This window comes from Castanea sativa, chromosome 4 (assembly GCF_040712315.1).
Source record: "Castanea sativa cultivar Marrone di Chiusa Pesio chromosome 4, ASM4071231v1".
NCBI lineage: Eukaryota > Viridiplantae > Streptophyta > Magnoliopsida > Fagales > Fagaceae > Castanea > Castanea sativa.
Genome location: NC_134016.1, coordinates 44,912,612 through 44,933,325, shown reverse-complemented (window position 1 = coordinate 44,933,325; position 20,714 = coordinate 44,912,612). Strand labels below are relative to the sequence as shown.

The window sequence follows — 20,714 nt, the reverse complement described above, 5'->3', positions numbered from 1 at the left end:
CTGGAGAATTAAGTAATTAACACCCAGAACTTACTCACCCACACGACTAAAGGAATGAAAAGATAAGATCACCCCTCATTAGTGTCATTGTCAATTTATTTAGTCTACATCTAATTAAATGGCCCCCAAAAAAAGGTAACTTTTTTTTTACAGAAAAATCTTCCCCACTATTCCAAATCTTAATGGCGTATCTAAGTTGGATTTTCTTTTTCTTGATGATTACAATACAAGAAATTTTACTAATTAAGCCAATTAAAACTCTTTTTCTAATCAATAATATGAAAAGTAGTATACCCTAGAAATGAAAGAGGTTTATTGGAAATGTAGGGCTAATTAGAGACTAAACTCTTAAATTTAACCATAGGGAGAGCTCACTATGGTTAATTAACGTTAGTTTGCAAAATTTTGGAGGCTGTCATTTTCTGTAAAAATGTTAGTAACATTTACGTGTGAGTAGTATAGTTAGTTACGAAATGAAGTTCAACATTATATAATAATAATATGAGTGAGTGGTATATATAATATAATTAGACCAAAATTCACTGGCTTACATTTTTAGGCAATGTCTCTAAATATATTTACTCCTCAATTGATCACTTCTTCCTAAGTTGTTATCTCTCCAACAAAAACCTTACTATAGTTTTCAACAGTATACTCAAAAAGCTCTTATATATCTTATGATTGGGGGAAATGTTGGTTGCATTGTGCTATACACTTAGAAGAAGAAATGGCTGTTCTTTTACCATTGTTGCAACAATCATGGCAAGAGCTACACAAAATAATCTTCACTCCCCTCCATCTTCTTTTCCTTTTCTTTTTACTTTATGGTTTCAAATGCATTAGAAGGAATGGAAAAGCCAATTTAAATTTACCTCCATCCCCACCAAAGCTACCCATCATTGGCAACCTTCACCAACTTGGCACACTCCCACACCGTTCTCTTCAAGCCCTCTCTAAGAAGTATGGCCACGTAATGTTCTTCTACTTCGGCCATGCACCAACCCTTGTGGTTTCATCTGCAGATATGGCAAGAGAAATGATGAAAAGACATGACATCATTTTCTCAAACCGGCCAAAAACCACAGCTAACAATTCCTTATTCTATGGATGCACAGACCTTGCATTCTCACCCTCTGGTGAGTACTGGAAGCAAGTAAAGAAAATTAGTGTCCTTGAACTTTTGAGCCTCAAAAGTGTGCAGCCCTTCCAGAATACTAGGGAAGAAGAAGTTGCTATATTGATCAATAAAGTACGTGACTTGTGCCCTAAAGAGGTTACTATTAATCTAAGTGAGTTATTGATTGAAAACACAAACAACATCGTTACTAGATGTGTGTTTGGAAAAAAGTTTGAAGAAGGGGATGGTAAGGGCAGGTCTGCAGAACTACCAAGAAAGGTAATGATGCTACTTGCGGCATTTTTTTGGGGGAATTTTTTCCCTTATTTGGGTTGGATTGATATTCTTATGGGATTTATACCAAGTCTAAAATCCACTTGTGGAGAAATAGATGCTTTTCTTGATCAGGTGGTTGAAGAACACAGGACAATGAAACGTGATGATGATGAACATCCCCATAAGAAAGATTTTGTGGATATTCTCCTCCAACTTCAAAAGAATGGCACGCTGGACTTTGAGCTTAGCCATGACAACCTCAAATCAATCCTACTAGTATCTCTCTTTCCCTTAGACACACCTCTTGAATTTTAAAATTTTAAATGATTTAGCACTAGATATATCTTCATGTTTGTAATATTTATTTTAAACCACAAGATAAATTCATTTTAGATGCAGATAATCTACTACCATTGAAAACATACCTAAAGGTCTAGTTTTTTTTTCCTCATAATTTCAGGACATGTTAGTGGGAGGAAGTGATACAACTTCAACAACTTTGGAATGGGTAATGGCCGAGCTCATAAAAAAATCCAAGTATTATGAAAATAGCACAAGAAGAGGTAAGAAGAGTGGTGGGTAATAAGTCGAAGATAGATGTCAATGATATTAATCAAATGGATTACTTGAAATGTATCCTCAAAGAAAGTCTAAGACTACATCCACCAATTCCTCTTTCTCTACCTCGAGAAACATCAAAAAGTTTAAAATTTGGAGGTTATGATATTCCGCCAAAAACAAGAGTATTTGTCAATATATGGGCAATCCAAAGGGACCCTAAACTGTGGGATAGGCCAGAAGAATTTATCCCAGAGAGATTCAAAGACAACCCTGTTGATTTCAAAGGCCAAAATTTCGAATTCATCCCACATGGAGGTGGGAGAAAGGGATGCCCAGGATTGACATTTGGTGTTGCTTCACTGGAATATGTACTTGCTAACCTTTTATGTTGGTTTAATTGGAGGTTGCCTACCACTAATGCACAGGGAGAAGACTTGGACATGACTGAAATTAACGCGCTCACAACGTTTAGAAAAAATCCTCTCCTTCTTGTACCAATATTGCCCTCTTCTTGATACATCCATTATTAGGTTCATGATTATGCTCTATGTAATCTTTCCTCGATCATTATCTTGTTTTGTTTTGGAGTTTGTTGTCTTATTTTACTTATCGAAATAAATGTAAAGGAGCTATAAAGGTATAATAATTATAGTTGTGGCAGTATATTTTAATTAAAAAAATAAATTTGTACTGAGTACTATAACAGATCTAGAAGAAAGAAACTCCTTATTGGAAAATTATAAAATATTCTAAATATATTATAAATGTATTATCATCTCTCTCACATGAATTGTAGAATCTCCTATTATTTGAGAAGAATAGGTATACATTTACGGTATTCTCAAAATATTCTATAACTGCCCCTAATTTTCTCATTTTAACTTTAATTAAGAACTTGTTGATTTATTATGAAAAGAGTTAATAAATTGTTACAAGTTCATTTGATGTGTGGATTTAAGCTTCAATTTTAGGCTTATAAATAGCGCACCCATACAAACCATTCTCAACAATGAGTAGTAAGGTGTTTCCTAATCTTCCTTCCGTAGCCATCTCCTTTCTTACATCCCATCTACTTATATGCCTGTGTGTAACTTCTTGTTTGAAGGGATAAGACTTAAGAGGTATTACATTTTATCGAGCTTCTACACTACTAGTTTGTGCAGTTTTCACAATCGTAACATATATCATTAGTTGCTCTTTTACTTCCTTCATTTTTCTCTTCTTTATCATCATTTTAGACTCTTTCTTACTCTCATCTTAGTATTCTTAGTTCTTACATAATTTTTCATCAATTGTAAGGTGTATAACAAGTGGCTGGGCTTGTACTATCCTAGAGAACAATGTGCCAGTAATCTTTCTGCACTGATAATTTTATGAGGGTGAAAATCTTCTTAAGAGGGCAACATAGTTTATACTGATCCCCACACCTCATTGTAATTATTCACAAGAAATTAATAATTAATTTACAACATTAATTGAGATATAAATTCTTCTCCAACAATAATTGACGTCATGCTCGATTCCTAGGTACACTATAGATTCAATTGTAACTAGGGTTGTCTATGGGTCGGGCCAGATTGGTTTTGGACCCAACTTGGACTCGACCTGCCGACGTTGAGTAGAGGGCAGAGGAACTCGAAACCGGCTGTTGGAAAAATCGGTCGAGTCGGTTTTGGGTGAGGGTGGGAGTCGGTTGGGCTGGGTCGATCGCTAAAATAAAAAAAAGTCATCCAAATCGAAAAAAAATTGTTAGAATTTGGAAATTTTCGCTGGAATTTGCATTTTTTTTTCCCCTAAAAATTGCTGGGATTTGGCCGGATCTAGCTAAATCTCACTAGACTTAGCTGGATCTAGTCGATATCTCACTAGATCTGGTCGAGATCTCGCTGAATCTGCTTTTTTGGTCGGATTTGGCCGGATTTTTTATATAGCTCTGGTTAGGTTCGTGTTGCTTGGGTTTTGGAAATATAAACCTGCTACTTGAATCGCCAGTGTCAGTTATTGAGAACGAAAACCCACTGCTGACCGAGTGGACCTTTGGTTCGGGCCAGAATCGGGTTGGCGTTGGGCGGTTTGGTTGGGTTGTTGGGCTCCAGTCAGGTTTGGACAACCCTAATTGTAACATATAATTTCTTGGAAGTTTACTATATGACCAATTCTTAATACTTCATTTTGTGATATATGATATCATTAGGATTTGGTGAATTAGTAATTTTATATTATCATTCACATTTAGCACTCATAAATAAACGAAACTAGAAAAGTTTTGAGTAAATTACAAAAACCTTCCTAAGGGATTAATAGAATGATAATCATTCAAAATTAAAGCAAAATGACAACAAACCCTAAAACATGAGATTTGTCTTTTCTTTCTTAAGTGGATTTTTTTTTCTTTGTTTTTTGGGAATTAATAAATTGCCTATTTGTTGTGGGCATGCTTCCCACATTACACTCTATTTTCTTGAGATTATAACAAAAAGACCCACGCAATTGACAAGATTGCCCTTCTACTTAACCTGAAAAGCCATAAAAATTAAAATCCCACACTGCCTTTCAAATCTTCCCTTAACTGAGATCATAAATGATGAAAACTTTAGAAATACATTAAAAATAAACAAATAAACTCATCTAAAGACAGAAGAAAAATTTTAGCTTAGAAGGGCTAAAGATTGAAATATATATAATTCAAATGAAAAATATTTTAGAAATTATGTACTATGAAAATTATAATTCAAGAATGAAAAACACATAATAATACATACATATATATACACACACACCACTATAGATGCATGTTAAACGTGTTTAGAAACTCTTCCATTTATTATAATTATTTTTTTGCAAAGTACAAAACCTCTAATTATGATTAATGGAAAGTTTTGTACTTCAAAAAAAAAAAAAATTTCTAATTACGCACACACAACATGCGTGCGTAAAGACTAATTGTTTATTAACAGAATATGAATATTACACATACAAACATAATTAATTAGGGTCTTTCTTTTTCTGACCTAATTTTTAACAACTACATAAATAAAAACACTTTAAATTGTCTGTAAACTACATAAATGACAACAGCTTCATATTGTCCTCAAAGTCATACAGTTCTCTTACCGAACTCATTCAAATTGGCTGATCCACGTTGGCTTTAATGCAATTCAACAAAATTGTGAATAATTCAACCTCGAAAAGAAAGAAAAGAAAAAACAATTACGGGTAAGTTAATGAAAAATAATTCTAAAAATACTCACAATCAAATGTCTCAGCACAATTCATGTCTGCCACCACATCCCCACATATTGAACAGGTATGCATATTTTATTATTTTATAATAAAATGGCATAACTATAAAATATTACTCAATGTGCATGTTTTATTACTTTATTCTTATTTCTTTCTGGGCTGTTAATTTTTTTTTTTGAAAAGTTCATAAATGTGACTCCGGCTTAATATAAACAAAAAACACACGCCCCTCACACTTCAAGTTCAATCATTTTCACCACCGTACACTCTTGATATGGTGGTCACTCCACAAGTATATATACTTGTGGGATGTGGAGGGCAAAGACCAAAGTTCAAGTCTCTCAATGAAAGTTTTACACACATATACACATAAATTAAGCTAGAGTAGAAATTCTATCTTGTATAAAAAAATAAAAAATTCAATCATCTTCATTGATCTTTATTTCTTTCTCTTTTTTTAAAAGAAATAAATGCTTTTACATTGTTTTTAAATGTGTCTCTTTTTTTTTTTTTTTTTTTTTCTTTTTTGTTGTTTAATTACAAACACTACAAATCTTTTTTTTCTTTTTTTTTTTTATTTATAAAAATGACTCTTCTATATTCAGCTTTGTGCTTAAATTAGATCTTTTTTTTTTTCGTTTGAAAATACAAATCATCGCTAAAAACTGTTAGTTTACAACTTTTGGAACAATCAAAAAAAGAAAAAAAAAAAAAAGCTTATATTTTAGTTTTTTTTTAAAAAAACAACGTGTCTCTTCTTATTTTTCTGTTTTTTTTTATATATATTTTAAAATTACGCACATGTACACTACAGTTCTTTTTTAATCTTGACTCTTCTATATTCAGCTTTGCTCTTTAAATTAGATTAGTTTGGTCATTTATTTGTTTGTTATTTTTTTTTTTTGTTCTTGAAAATTAAAATCAACCTAAAAAATAGTAGTTTACACTACTTTTGGAACTATCCAAAACTTTATCATTATCTAAAAAAATATCCTTTTAATTTCTCCTCTCACGCTCTCCTTTATCCTTAAAATTAGAGGCCCTAATCACTATCAATGCTTCAATGGTGGAAATAATTGATTTTTTTTAATCATTTTTCTCTTTAAAGAAATAATAAATGTTTATATTTTAGTTTTTTTTTTAAACGTGACTCTTCTTTTTTAATAAAAAAGAATACGCACACTACAGTTTTTTTTAAAAAAATAAACGTGACTCTTTTTTAAGTAAAAATGTCTCTTTTAATAAACGCAACTCTTTTATATTTTCATTTTTAATTCTTTTGGTTTATCCTTCTTCTCTCCATTCCGTTGGGACAGATTAGGAGATTTGCTCGAGATTAACTCCGGGATTTTAAAAATCTGACCAGTATTCCTTCTTGCCCTGTTCGCACAGCCCCCCGAAGATGGTGTCCACCTGCAGATGATATGTGGAAGATAAAATTTGATGGCCCCATGTTTGGTGAGTCCGACGAAGCTGGAATAAGTGTGGTTATCCGAGATTCCAGGGGGTGAAGTGAAGGCTGCCTTGTCCGAGAAGATAAAAAAAGCCACCTACCGTTGATGTTCTGGAGTTGCTGGCTGTTAGGTGAGCGGTGACTTTCTCTCTTGAAACTGGTATTACTCAAGCTGTGTTTGAAGGAGATGCTGCCTCAGTGATCAAAGCAATCCAGCTAGGTGGTTGGGAGCTAGTTCAGGGGGGTCACCTCATCAACGATATTTCTACTTTAAAAAACTCTTTTTAGAGTATTTCTTTCTCTCATGTTGTACAGTAAGGTAATGCAGTTGCACATGCCTTAACCTAGAGAGCTAGACATTTTTTTTCTTATCTGTCTGGGTGGAGCATGTTCCACAAGACATTGCATCTTTCTTTTTGCATGATCTTCGGGTCCCTTAATAAAAAGTAGCAGCATGGTTTTCCTTCTCAAAAAAGAAAAAAAAAAAATTGTCAATGATAATAAAGAAAAAAAAGTTGGAGCCGTTCTCAAAGTAAAACCTAAATCACAAAAGAAAAAGCGAAATAATAATTAAAAAGGGAAACAAAAAAAATATATTAAAACGCAAAGGATAATGCTACCAAAATTTAAAGTTTATTGTTGCATACCTTCATGGCTTCATGTTCAGAAGTGTTGATTGTGCAGCTTTGTCACAAAATGTCTCTAGCAAAAAATCCCATGACTTCTGTGTTTTTTTTTTTTTCAAAACAAAAAACAAATTTAGTGGATGAGATGAACACTTTGTCAATTTCAAATAAACTTCTACCAAAATTAAAATTTTTTTTCCAGTACAGTATTTCAAAAGAGAATGCTACCAAAATTTAAATTTTACAAAATTGATTGTACCGGATTTATCACAAAATGGTTCTGGCTGGTTGGTTTTGCAATTTGGGTGAATGTGAATTTGGTGTGTGGAGTGAGAAAAGTGAGAGACATGAGGTGAAGAAATTCGGTACCGATAGGAGAATGGTTGAGTTTGTTCACATTTTTTTTGGAGGAGTGGAGCTAGAAACTTGCTTTTTGAAATTTGAAATTTAACATTTTGTACCCTACTTCTAAAAGAACTCACGATTTATTGATGATGGTGTAGAGAGGGAAAATTCCCGACCTATCACAAGCTGACACATCATACTACCAAGCCCACAAAATACAACCAATTACATAGCGCCACGTACTGCTGCTAGGTTTTGCCATCACTATTCAGATTCCAATAGAAATTTGCCAAGTGTCATTGAAATAAAGGCATGAAACTGCATCAGCATGCGTAAGCGATGACACAAGCAGCCCTGCACGTGTAAGCGATGACACAAGCAATTCAGCACGTGTAAGTGATGACATAAGCGGACCAATCAGGCTGTGACAAGTGTCACCAATTAGACTCCGCCATGAGTCGCTCACCCACCCCTAAACTCCTATAAATAGAAGCCTTCCTAAGACATTTAGGAGGACACAGAGAGAAGGAAGAAGATATCTTAAGTTCAGAAACTCAGAAGCTCTGCCAGGATTAAACCCCAAAGCCTTCAAGAATTTCAAGAACTTTAACCTCGAATACAGACAACATTCGAAGCAAAATCATCCAAACTACTCGTCCAGATCTCAAAGTTCACTGGAATCAAGCTCAAAAGCCTCCAGAAACCTCAACAAACCATAAATCAATGAAGCTCTACGGAATCAAGCCTCTAAAGCACCGAAAAATTTCCACCACAAACCTTCAAACACGAAGAACACACGAAGAACATGAAGAACAAAGAATTTCTAACAAGCTCATAGCCAGAGATTCATTGTAATTCCGTTTCAAAGATCTTCGATCTATTCCTCAGCTAAATTGAAGAATATCTTATGTTCAAATCAAAATCACATTACCACAATTCCAATCAATAAATCTTTCAAGGAGATCGAATCAGAGGATCACTCTTTTGTAATTACAGAGAATTGTACCACACATTTATCAATACAAATTTGTATTTGTGAAACTATTTTACTTGTTTGATTTATTTCGAACTAAGAAATTTAGTCGTCTACAAATTCTGGCACGCCCTGTGGGACCTCTCTGCCTCTCATCTCTTTCTCCTTCAAAAGAAAAGAAATTCATCTTGCTACCAACTTCAATGGCCTCTAGCAAGAACATTCAAGCTTCAACAATAGCTACTTCAATTAAACTTGGTACGGCTACCACCAACAGTTGCATTGGAGCAATCAATTGTAGCCAACCTAAAGCTCACAATAAGCTTCAATCTCAATCAACCAAGGAAGCCAAGGTCCAGACAATCATCTCCTTAGACCCTCTTAAAAGAAACAAGGTCATCAACAAGGACATCTCCATCTTGGAACACCTCAAGTATGGGGGCAAATCCCTTTCTTCCTCCACAAGAAGTTGGTCGCACGATTTCTCTCTCATCAAAGGGAACCCAAAAGATGAGATTTCACGTGCTCACTTCAATTCACTTCATTTTCCATCATCTGTGGAAGTTGTGTCAGTCATGATGACTAACACCTCTACCATGGAAGAAAAGATGGCTGAAATGGAACAAAGGGTCGTCCTTCTCACAAAAGCACTTGAAGATAAGGACCTCCAAATCGCAACTTTAATGAACAAACTCGAAGTACAAGATCTTAATGAATCAAGCCATGGTCATAAATTCGCATCTGCAAAGGATGATGAAGGGAAAGAAATTGAAAACATTCCCCGACAAGAACAATCCACCTCAATGGCCTTAATATATGTCCAACAACTGCAGGGCATGATAACAAATGCCATACGAACACAATATGGAGGTTCTTCTACAAATTCTCTCTTATATTCAAAACCCTATATGAAGCGCATTGACAATATGAGAATGCCAAATGGGTATCAACCCCCCAAGTTCTTGCAATTCGATGGCAAGGGAAACCCTAAGCAACACATTGCTCACTTTGTAGAAACATGTGAGAACGCAGGGACTCAAGGAGGCCTCTTTGTAAAGCAGTTTGTTCGTTCACTGAAAGGGAACGCCTTTGATTGGTATACAGACTTGGAACCTGAGTCAATTGATAGTTGGGATCAGTTGGAAAGGGAGTTCCTTAACCGGTTCTATAGCACACGCCGTACGGTAAGCATGATGGAGCTTACCAATACTAAGCAGTGGAAAGACGAACCCGTTGTTGACTACATCAGTCGATGGCGTTCTTTGAGTCTAGACTGTAAGGATAGACTTTCTGAAATATCTGCTGTAGAAATGTGCATCCAAGGCATGCACTGGGGACTTCTGTACATCCTGCAAGGGATAAAACCCTGAACATTCAAAGAATTGGCAACTCGTGCGCACGACATGGAATTGAGTATCTCTAGCTATGGAAATACAAAACCTCCCATACCTGAGGAAAACAGAAAGGAAGTAAAGATGAATGACAGGAATGCAAAAGGCAATCTCAAAGACCTAATAACTGTTAACACTGCCATAGTTAAGGTTCCAAGGAGAAAAGCAAAGGCAAATGAAAAACAACTTGAAGAATGGCAAAAGAACGAAGTACGTCGTTTGACCTTTAAAGAACGTGAGCAAAAAGCATATCCGTTCCCTGATGAAGATGTGCCAAACATCTTAGAACAACTGTTGCAATTGAAGCTGGTCGAATTGCCAGAATGCAAGCGACTAGAAGACATAGGGAAAGTTGATGACCCTAACTACTGCAAATATCATCGCATCATTGGCCACCCAATTCAAAAATGCTTCGTCTTCAAAGAACAAATCATGAAGTTTGCCAAAGAAAACAAGATTGATCTAGACCTTGATGAAGTCATCGGGTCAAATCATGTGACTGTTGCTTGTGATGTACTTCCAAATCTCAAGCAGGGGGCAAACACTAATAAGGCTTACAAATTGATTGACAATGAGGGTGTAAGGATCAGCCCCATCAATGGGAAGTTCCTCAAACGCTTCTATGCTTGAAAATCAAGAACTACTCCTCGGTAAGAGCTTAAACTACCCACTGCAGTACTACAAGGGTACATGATGTTTTCCCATTACCTTTGAAAGTGCACAAATAAGGGAAAATTAATCCCACTCTATGTCACCATTTGTGAGTGTGGCGTAGTGGTTGGATGCCCATGTCACCCTTGAGGCCAAAGTCTCGGGTTCGATTAGAGGTGATACCCACTATTGCACAATTGGTACCCATGAAATGCCGTAGGGTGTAGGGCGAGGATTACACACGTGAGCCCTCCCTTTTTGTAAAAAGAAACAAAAAAAAACAAAAAAACAAAAAACAAAAAAAAACAAAACAAAACAAAAGAAAAAAAAAATCATCAAAACCATGAAAAAAAATCATCAAAAAAAAAAAAAAATTTGAACTACGTAATGACTTGATCCCTCTCCGGGGTACGTAGGCAGCTTAGTACTTTTCACTAAGTTCAGTCACATAAAAAGAAGAAGGACTGCCAGTCTAGCTTGAAGAGTTTGTCCAAAGGTCGTCAACATGCTTTCAAGAACCCTTTGATTGGCAAGGCGTCGCTTAAGATCAATCAATTGCTCACTATATGATGTTCAAAGATCATTGTGGTAGAAAGTGATAGCTGCAAAGAATTGGTGTTACTTAGCTTTCCCTGAAATAATGATAAGTTGATTCTCGGTTATGGATTAAAAGAAAATCTTCAACCTCTGTTGCAAGGAATGGAGTCTGCATGGCATTGCTCATCTTTTATGGACATATTCCCACATCTCTGAAGTATACTTTGCATCACTTATTTCCTGGAGGCATCTTTTTTGTACCTTTCAAGTCTAGGCTATATTGTCTCTCTTCTAGGTTGTGCCACTTCACAACTCTAAAATTTGAACCACATCATCTCCCTTCTGAGTGGTGTTGTTTCACATCATGTCTCTAAAATCTGGACAACGTCACCTTCCTCCAACATTTGAAGTTGATGTTGCATCATCTCTCCTCTAAGGGCATGTTCGTGCAATGTTAAAATCATGGCGGCATTCTTCTCACATCTTCAAGGTTTTATTGGCATCTCTTTGCATCCTTAAAGTCTTGATGAGAGCTTCTTGAAACTTCAAGCTTCATTATAAAGGCCAATATTAGTGCAGCTTCAATGTGAATGAAGTGTTGACGTAGCTTCATGGCAAAGATGAATGTTGGCATGGCTTCTGTGCAAATGGAGTGTTGACACGACTGCATGGCAAAGATAGATGTCGGCACGACTTCAATGTAGATGAACTGTTGGCCCGGCTTCAATGCAAATGAAGCGTTGACGCAACTTCATGGCAAAGATGAATGTTGGTATGGCTTCTGTGCAAATGAAGTGTTGACGTAGCTTCGTGGCAAAGATGAATGTTGGCATGACTTCTGTGCAAATGGAGTGTTGACACGACTGCATGACAAAGATGGATGTCGGCACGACTTTAATATAGATGAACTGTTGGCCCAGCTTCGATGCAAATGAAGTATTGACGTAGCTTTATGGCAAAGATGAATGTTGGCATGGCTTTTGTGCAAATGAAGTGTTGACGTAGCTTCATGGCAAAGATGAATGTTGGCCCAGCTTCGATGCGAATGAAGTGTCGGTGCAACTTCATGGCAAAGATAAGTGGTGACGCGATTTCGATACAAAGAAAAATATGGATGCAGCTTTAATACAAGGACGAATACTGGCACGGCTTCATGGTAAAGACTTTTGATGTGGCTACATTGCAAAGATTCTTAATATGGCTGCGTTGCAAAGACAAGTGTTGATACAGCTTAAATTGCCAACACCAAAGCTAGTACGACTTCAAAGACGAGTACTGGCGATAGCATTATTGTCTAGCTGAATATCCTTATGGAAACGTCATTGCAAAGACGAATATCACTAAAAGATTGTTGATGCAAGAAAAGAATGTAACAACATGAAGGCATATGTTCTTGCAACGTTGCTATCAATGAAATACAAAGTCACCAAATAAAGGCAAACACTTCTATGAGAACGTCAATGTGAAGTTTGATGTCAAAACCCAAAGATCAAGGAAACTGAGCTGCAAAACAAAAACAAGCAACAACGAAAAAAAATGTCAGAAGAAAATCTCATTGCATGTCTAAACAAAGGACAAAAGAAAAAGAAAAAGAAAGAAAGAAAAAATCTTAAAAGCTGGAGAAGAAGACTGAAGGCTGAGAATGCCTAAATAAACAAAGCCAATCTCACATCTTATATAGAGAATTTCTGCTAAACTAGCAGACAAAAAAAAAATGAAGAAAGTCAGCAAAAAATAGTTCTACCAACCGACCAATGAAAAAAACTTATATTCACATTTTCAGAAATGTGAAAACAATTGGAACTCAAAGTCAGATTTTGCAAACTCAAATGCACTTAAAGTCAGAGAAGTCTGCGCTGAATGTTGAAATGAAAGAGCATATTTAGCCATGGAGACAGAAGATAATGGCTCATTACCACATGACAAAGATGACCCAAAGAATCAACATTCAGCGGCCACCATAATTTCTTCATCCTGTTAGGGCGGCCACCAGAATTTCTCCATTCTGTCACGGCGGCCACCACAAAATTAGACCCAAAAAAAAAAAAAAAAAGCCATAAGTCCAACAAAGACCCACGACTTTCTCATCCAAATTTGTGAAAATCCAGACCTTGTTTCACAAATCTGACACCACAGGAGTCTTCTACAGCCTTTGATCCGCCAAACCTGAAAATTTTAGGCCCAGATACCCGGTCACGCGCCGCCACACACGGCCACAAATTCTCAGTGACCCGCGGGTTTCTCACTCAAAACTGTGCAAATCTATGCACAATTTCACAAAACCGACCATATAGCAGTCTTCTACGGCCTTATAACTAAAAGATGTGAAAATTTCAAGCCCAAACGATGAGCCACGCGCCACCAGAAGGTCCGGCGATCCCAGCTTCAGTTGCACGCGCTCCCACGCGCCGCTAGAAGAGTCCACGCGCTCCCACGCGCCGACGATCTATCACGCGCGTGCACGCGCTCCAGGTCGATGACGTCATCCTCCTCGGCCCGGTTCGACCCGAAAAATCGACCCAGATTCGGACCGCCTGAAAAAAAAAAAAAAAAAAAAAAAAAAAAAAAAAAAAAACTTTGACAAATTAAGACTTTAACTTTGACTTTGACCAAAAAGTCAAAATTTTCAAAACGGACCTGTCTCACTCAATTTTTCGCGTACTTTCCAATTTTGGGGTCTGTTTCTTCAACCGAGGCTCGAAAATTGCACAACAGTCCAATTTCTAAAAAAATTGACTTTTGCACAAATTTTGACCAAAAGTCAAAATTTTTAAGATTGACCTGTCTCGCTTAATTTTTCGCGTACTTTTCAATTTTGGGGTCTATTTATTCATTTGAGAATCCAAAATTGCTCAAATAGTGTGATTCTATAACTATTGGCTTTGATGTAAACTTTGACCGAAGATCAAGATATTGGACTTAGAAACTACACCCGCTTCTCCAAAGTACTAGCGGTGTCCAAAATTTAAGCTCTCAAGATCATAATTTGAGATTCATCCATTTGGTCTGAATTCCCTCAAAATTATCCTCCAGACTTAATCAAGGCTCCCCTTTCAAAAACAGATGAACTCTCACAAGTATGTCTCAAAATTGAAATTACATTGGGTCACTACTTTAGCCAATTATTTCCGTCGGTGCCTACCAGTCTCCAACCTAACATTCCCATTCGGCGCCTACCGTTCCCATCCACCATTCTCACCAAAAATTCTCGTCCGCCATTCTTAACCACCCAGCTACCATTCTTCATCTCTTCACTATAAATAGAAGGGCCGGATCCGCTAAATCCATCAAGAAAAAAAAAACACATACATTGAGTCATGAAATGAAGATTTGCTTCTTTCAAATTTTCAAATCCTCCTTCTCACAGCCAGTTCTCACTATGGCCTCGTCATTCTCAATACCTAGCAACCAAGATCGCTTCATAATCAGTTTGAAATCAACCCCTTCATGGTTCAGTAGTAACCCTTCTCACAACATTATCACTGTTTTAGGATTCAAACAAATTTTGTTTCCTCACATAATGACCACGTTTATTCATAGAGTTATTCATAACAAGGTCTGCATCGACCTTCCATGCCTCCGTGGAATTGGTTGGCCAGGAAATCCAAGTCCAGCAAAGACACCTGTTCCTAAAAACAGGGCTTCCGTAGTCTCTCTTCAACTGTTTGGTCTCCCATTAGAAGCAGTGGTTCGGAACAAACAGCAGCTTGGCTGGTTTCTAAAGCCAGGATCACAAGTTAGCTCCATCTTTCATTTGTTGTGCTTTCCCAACAAAGTTGCATCAGGTGAAGATGGTAGAAAGTGTTGGGGTATCCTACAAATTGTCTCCCATCCAACACTTGTGATGACCTCCAAGGTACCAGCTCATCAAAAATTAGCCTTTGGTGTCGGTGAATGGTCACCAAAGCCTCATCCCATGTTTTTACCATCATGGGGTCCAAAGGTCATCATTGCTGGTACCACAAAACACACTTTCTGGAATTACTCCAACTTAAGATCAGCTTGAAGAATTTCAGAAAATATACTTCTGAAATTACTTCAACTTAATGTCCGTCAGTATGGTCCAGTCACACATGCGCATTCAACGACTTGCCGTCGGACCTCATTCAGCATGCAGCCAGTCCCACATCTGAAGGTGTACTTCCCAGAGACATCTACGCTAGAGAGTCCCCAACATGCAGGGTCAGGGTCATGGTGTCATATGCCTCACCCATTCACTTTGCTTCATCACCATCTTTTTCACCATCAACAACAACATGCCTAAAATCCCTTCTGAAATTACCTCAACTTAACCAGAATGATGCGATAACACAAGCACATTCAACCACACTCCCACATGTTCTCTCTGTAATCCGAAGTATACCCTTCAGATATAACTTCACCAGAAGTCCTTAAAAATAAGAGGCTAGCTCCATAGCTCTGCATGCTGTACCCAGCCAACATTCTCACCTCTTCTCCATCTTCAACACCCTGTGATCACCACCAACGATCCAAAATAATTTTCTGAAATTACTTTGACTTAACCTCTACTGAGAAAGCTCGGTCACACGAGCACATTCAAATACTGGCAGACCCCTTCTCGGTCTCATCAAAGCCTTTCATATGGGTGGGTCTACTCTTCTGTAATTACTTCATCCTGCTAAAAGCTCCACCACCTTCAACTATTTCACTAGAAGAGTCAAGTATAAAAAAAAAATCAATTTTCTTTCAAGACTCATTCACTCACCACACTCCAAAACTGTGTGCATGAACGAGTCTCGAGGGGGCATTTGTAGAGAGGGAAAATTTCCGACCTATCACAAGCTGACACATCATACTACCAAGTCCACAAAATACAACCAATTACATAGCGCCACGTACTGCTGCTAGGTTTTGCCATCACTATTCAGATTCCAATAGAAATTTGCCAAGTGTCATTAAAATAAATGCATGAAACTGCATCAGCATGCGTAAGCGATGACACAAGCAGCCCTGCACGTGTAAGCAATGACACAAGCAATCCAGCACGTGTAAGCGATGACATAAGCGGACCAATCAGGCTGTGACAAGTGTCACCAATCAGACTCCGCCATGTGTCGCTCACCCACCCCTAAACTCCTATAAATAGAAGCCTTCCTAAGACATTTAGGAGGACACAGAGAGAAGGAAGAAGATATCTCGAGTTCAGAAACCCAGAAGCTCTGCCAGGATCAAACCCCAAAGCCTTCAAGAATTTCAAGAACTTCAACCTCGAATACAGACAACATTCGAAGCAAAATCATCCAAACTACTCGTCCAGATCTCAAAGTTCACTGGAATCAAGCTCAAAAGCCTCCAGAAACCTCGACAAACCATAAATCAACGAAGCTCTACGGAATCAAGCCTCTAAAGCACCGAAGAATTTCCACCACAAACCTTCAAACACGAAGAACACACGAAGAACACGAAGAACAAAGAATTTCTAACAAGCTCATAGCCAGAGATTCATTGTAATTCCGTTTCAAAGATCTTCGATCTATTCCTCAGCTAAATTGAAGAATATCTTATGTTCAAATCAAAATCACATTACCATAATTCCAATCAATAAATCTTTCAAGGAGATCGAATCAGAGGATCACTCTTTTGTAATTACAGAGAATTGTACCACACATTTATCAATACAAATTCGTATTTGTGAAACTATTTTACTTGTTTGATTTATTTCGAACTAAGAAATTTTGTCGTCTACAGATGGTATTTTCAAATCATATAAAAGTCTAGTAAATTTTATGGAGAATCTTGTAATGTTATTAACTCTATTCCAAAAACATTTGTCGGAGAAGCCACAGATTATTGGATGAGGTATTTTTGACCTTCAAAAACCCAAATTGAAGAGGGAATCCTAATAGATAATATAGAATAGATTTTAAAATACATTTTAAAGAAATCATTAATCAAAATAGAATTTGGAATTCTTTTATATCCCAAAAATAATCTATGGTTAATTTGATACTAACTGAAAATCATTGTATATTCATTTACAAAACAACCTTCATTTTGGTTGCAAATCCTAGTTTTAACAATATTAATAACTAAATAATCTCATATTATAGTTGAAGACTTGAAGCAGAAACAATAAGAATAACTACACTTGTAACTACTCTAAAACATTTTCATAGTTTATTGATCTTTTAATCCTTATAAACTAGTACTTGACACAATTCAAAAAGATGAAGAAAGACATATGTACATGTGTGCTATGATCCTCATCAAAATTGTATGTTTTTAGACCCCTTAAACACAACTAGTTTAACCTAGTTATTTAGCCAAGTTATTAACTTAGGTAAATTATGCAGATCTAGGTTAACACATATAAATCATATCATCGTAAAGTGCAGAAAATAAAAAACACAACAATATGATAACCCAGAAAAACTAAACTGGGAAAAAACTTAGGGATGATTTAACCTAGTTATCCTCAAGGTAAAACTGAATCCACTATAAAAGAATTGAAGTTTATACAATAGCAACTTAGACCACTAACATCCTATTACTACCTCGAGTAGGAAACTTACTACCATGACCACGTGACAGCTCCGAGTCCACGGACTATTTCTTTCTTGAATTCTCAGCAAGCACAAACACTCCCGCTTGTATATCTTTAAGCTCTTGAATCTGCAACTGAATTGATCACCAAACTCTTGACATCAATCTAAATCTTGATAACCCTAAGTGTATATGAAGGCAAACACCTCTAGATCTCACAAGAGATTCATACACACAGCATAAAAAGCATCCATAAAACGTGGGTACAAAACCTTAGATCTACAATAGAGGCACACTCTTCTCTCTCTAAAAGCTCTTCTAAAAATGTGTTTAGGGTTTCCTTTATATACTAGAAAAAGTAGATCTGAAACCCTAATCCTTAATGGGCTTGAACTGCTATTTGGGCTTAATTATAATTCTGCAGATACGACTCTTGATCGATCGAGTCTATTCTTCGATCGATCGAGCCTTGCAGAAATATAACAGTAATTTCCTGCAATTACTTGATTCCAAAATTACATTGAACCAAACTTGGAGCAAGTCTAAACCTAGACTAAATGTTTTGATCATGATTTGCCAACACATTACAAATTGAAGTTCTAATAGATTAATCCCTAAGGTCTTAGAACCTAACAATCTCCCCCGTTGGCAATCCGTGACAAAACACATACCAAAACAAAAAGGTTCAAAGTTTCAAAACAGCCCATTACAACAAAATGTCCAAAAACAATTCAACCTAACTACTATCTATCAGTTGCAAGTGTAGACAGCAGCACAATTAAATCAACCTGTATATTCCTAAAATATTCAACAAACACATAAATGCATGTGTGGAAAGAAAGACATAAAAATAGTAAATCAACAAATATGCAAACTAACTCTCCCCCTAAGTTAAATACATCAAAAAATTTATTTTATTTTCTCCTCCTTTCAAAAACAATTTCATCTCCCTCTAAACAAAACATTTTTTAAAAATCTTTTCCAAAATTCATCTATTTCTCCCCCTTTTGTCACCTATTGACAAAGACAACTCAATCAAAGAGTAAACATAAAACATACGCAACAAAAGATAAGAGAAAATAGAGAATTAAGGAAATACATAACAATTCAACTCTATAGAAAATAGAAACAACTCCCCCTATGAACAACAAAGTTTAAAAACAAGCTTCTCCCCCTATAAAAATAGGAAAAACAAAACAAGGTTTGGGAAAAGTAGTTTTGGGGAAGCTATAGGTGGGGAAAAATAAAAATACACAAACCAAAAAAAAAAAAAAATGAGGATTCACTTGAAGTATTCTCTCTTTCAATAAAAGCAAACTTAACATTATGTGACCCATAAACAGTTGCATGAGTAGATAAAATATTTGCACATTGATTATCCCTTATATCTCTTAAGAAGAATATTTTCTGCAGTTCACACATAAAAATAACATATACTAAAAAGTACAAAGGATTCAAAAATTAATCAATCAATTTTTAAATCAAGTTGAGTACCCTATTTAGCAAATTGTATGCATGGTATGTATGAAAACAATGAGAGATATGACCGCAAAACTGCAAGATGGATACAAAAAACAATGCAATGCATGTAAATCCTAAACACAAATGATGCATGAAAAAAACAGTTTGGTCAAAAATTTAAAGAATGAAAATTTTTCAGTTTTGATCGATCAAGCATCGATCAAATATCAATCGAGTCAGGCAGAAAACAATGATTAAAAATCAAGGGATTTTCAATCAGTCGAAAAACACATTCAATCGATTGAAATTCTGGAAAACAAAATTTTTGAAAAAAAAAAAAAGATTTTGCAGAAACCACTCAAACCAAGTTATTTCATGGATGAAATGCATGAGAATAAGTTTAAAAGTTTTTCAAAAACATGAGTTTTCAACCCAGAACATCAAAACAAAGTTTTTAATCATCAAAGACATAATTTTTGCCAACCCTTAAACATATTTTGCATCAAACACCATAAAAAACATAATCTTGGTTGGCCACAACAAGATCACACACCATAAAATGTACTAAGTTTAGCAAAAAGTAACTTGTGTAGTGTGTGCAACTAAAAAGAGCTTGAGATACATGTGACACTACAAAAAAAGGGGCTATCCCAACATTTTCAAAATCGTTGGGATAGCCCTAGAAAGCGCTAGGATAGGATCAAAATTCCTATCCCAATATTTTTTTTCCCGATACTTCAAACCGTCGCGCAGTGACAGTCGGTATAGGGTTGCCGGACCTGTACTAGCGCTTTTCAAAAGCTTCGGGAAAGGGAATGCCCTATACCAGCACTTGTTAAAGCGCTGGTATAGGCCTTTTTAAATTACATCCATTCAAGACCTATACCAGCGCTTTTGAAAGCGCTAGAATAGGTATTGCCTATGCCAGTGCTTTCAAAAGCACTCGTATAGGTCTTTTAAATTATATATTTAAAAGACCTATACTAGCACTTTTGAAAGCGTTGGCATACGTAGCACCTATGCCAGCATTCCCAAAAGCGTTGGTATAGGTCTTTAATGAATATAATTAAAAAGGCCTATACCAGCGCTTTCGCTTTTGAAAGCACTGGCATAGGTAGTACCTATTCCAGCGTTCTTGAAAGCGCTAGTATAAGTCTTCAATGAATATAATTAAAAAGTCCTATTGCAGCGCTTTGAAAAGCGCTACAATAGGGCCTTTTTTTAAATAAAAAAAATTATAGCACCTGAAATGTATCTACAATACATTTTTTCCAAAACATATTTTATAACACCTGTAATGAATTACAATTCATATTTTCCAATAGCAAATACAATACCACATTAAACCAAAACAAACTAAATATATTTACTTATAATTATTTACAATAGCAAATACTATACCAACAAACTATTTGCACTAAAATGGCACAAAAATGAGCTAAATTCACAGGTATTTCAATATACTTTCAACTTAAATCCTCAGATTATAGTCTTATTACACCTAATTTTCACTCAAATTTCAAAGCAGAATATAAGGCAATAATTCCTTGCATCTAATGATTTAACTAAGCTCAAT

At 36.1% G+C, this 20,714-nt stretch overlaps 1 pseudogene; it reads left to right on the top strand.

Annotated features, from left to right (window-relative positions):
• The first annotated feature begins 719 nt into the window (after positions 1-719).
• LOC142633105 (phenylacetaldehyde oxime monooxygenase CYP71AN24-like) lies at positions 720-2,579 on the top strand (annotated as a pseudogene).
• Positions 2,580-20,714: the final 18,135 nt, after the last annotated feature.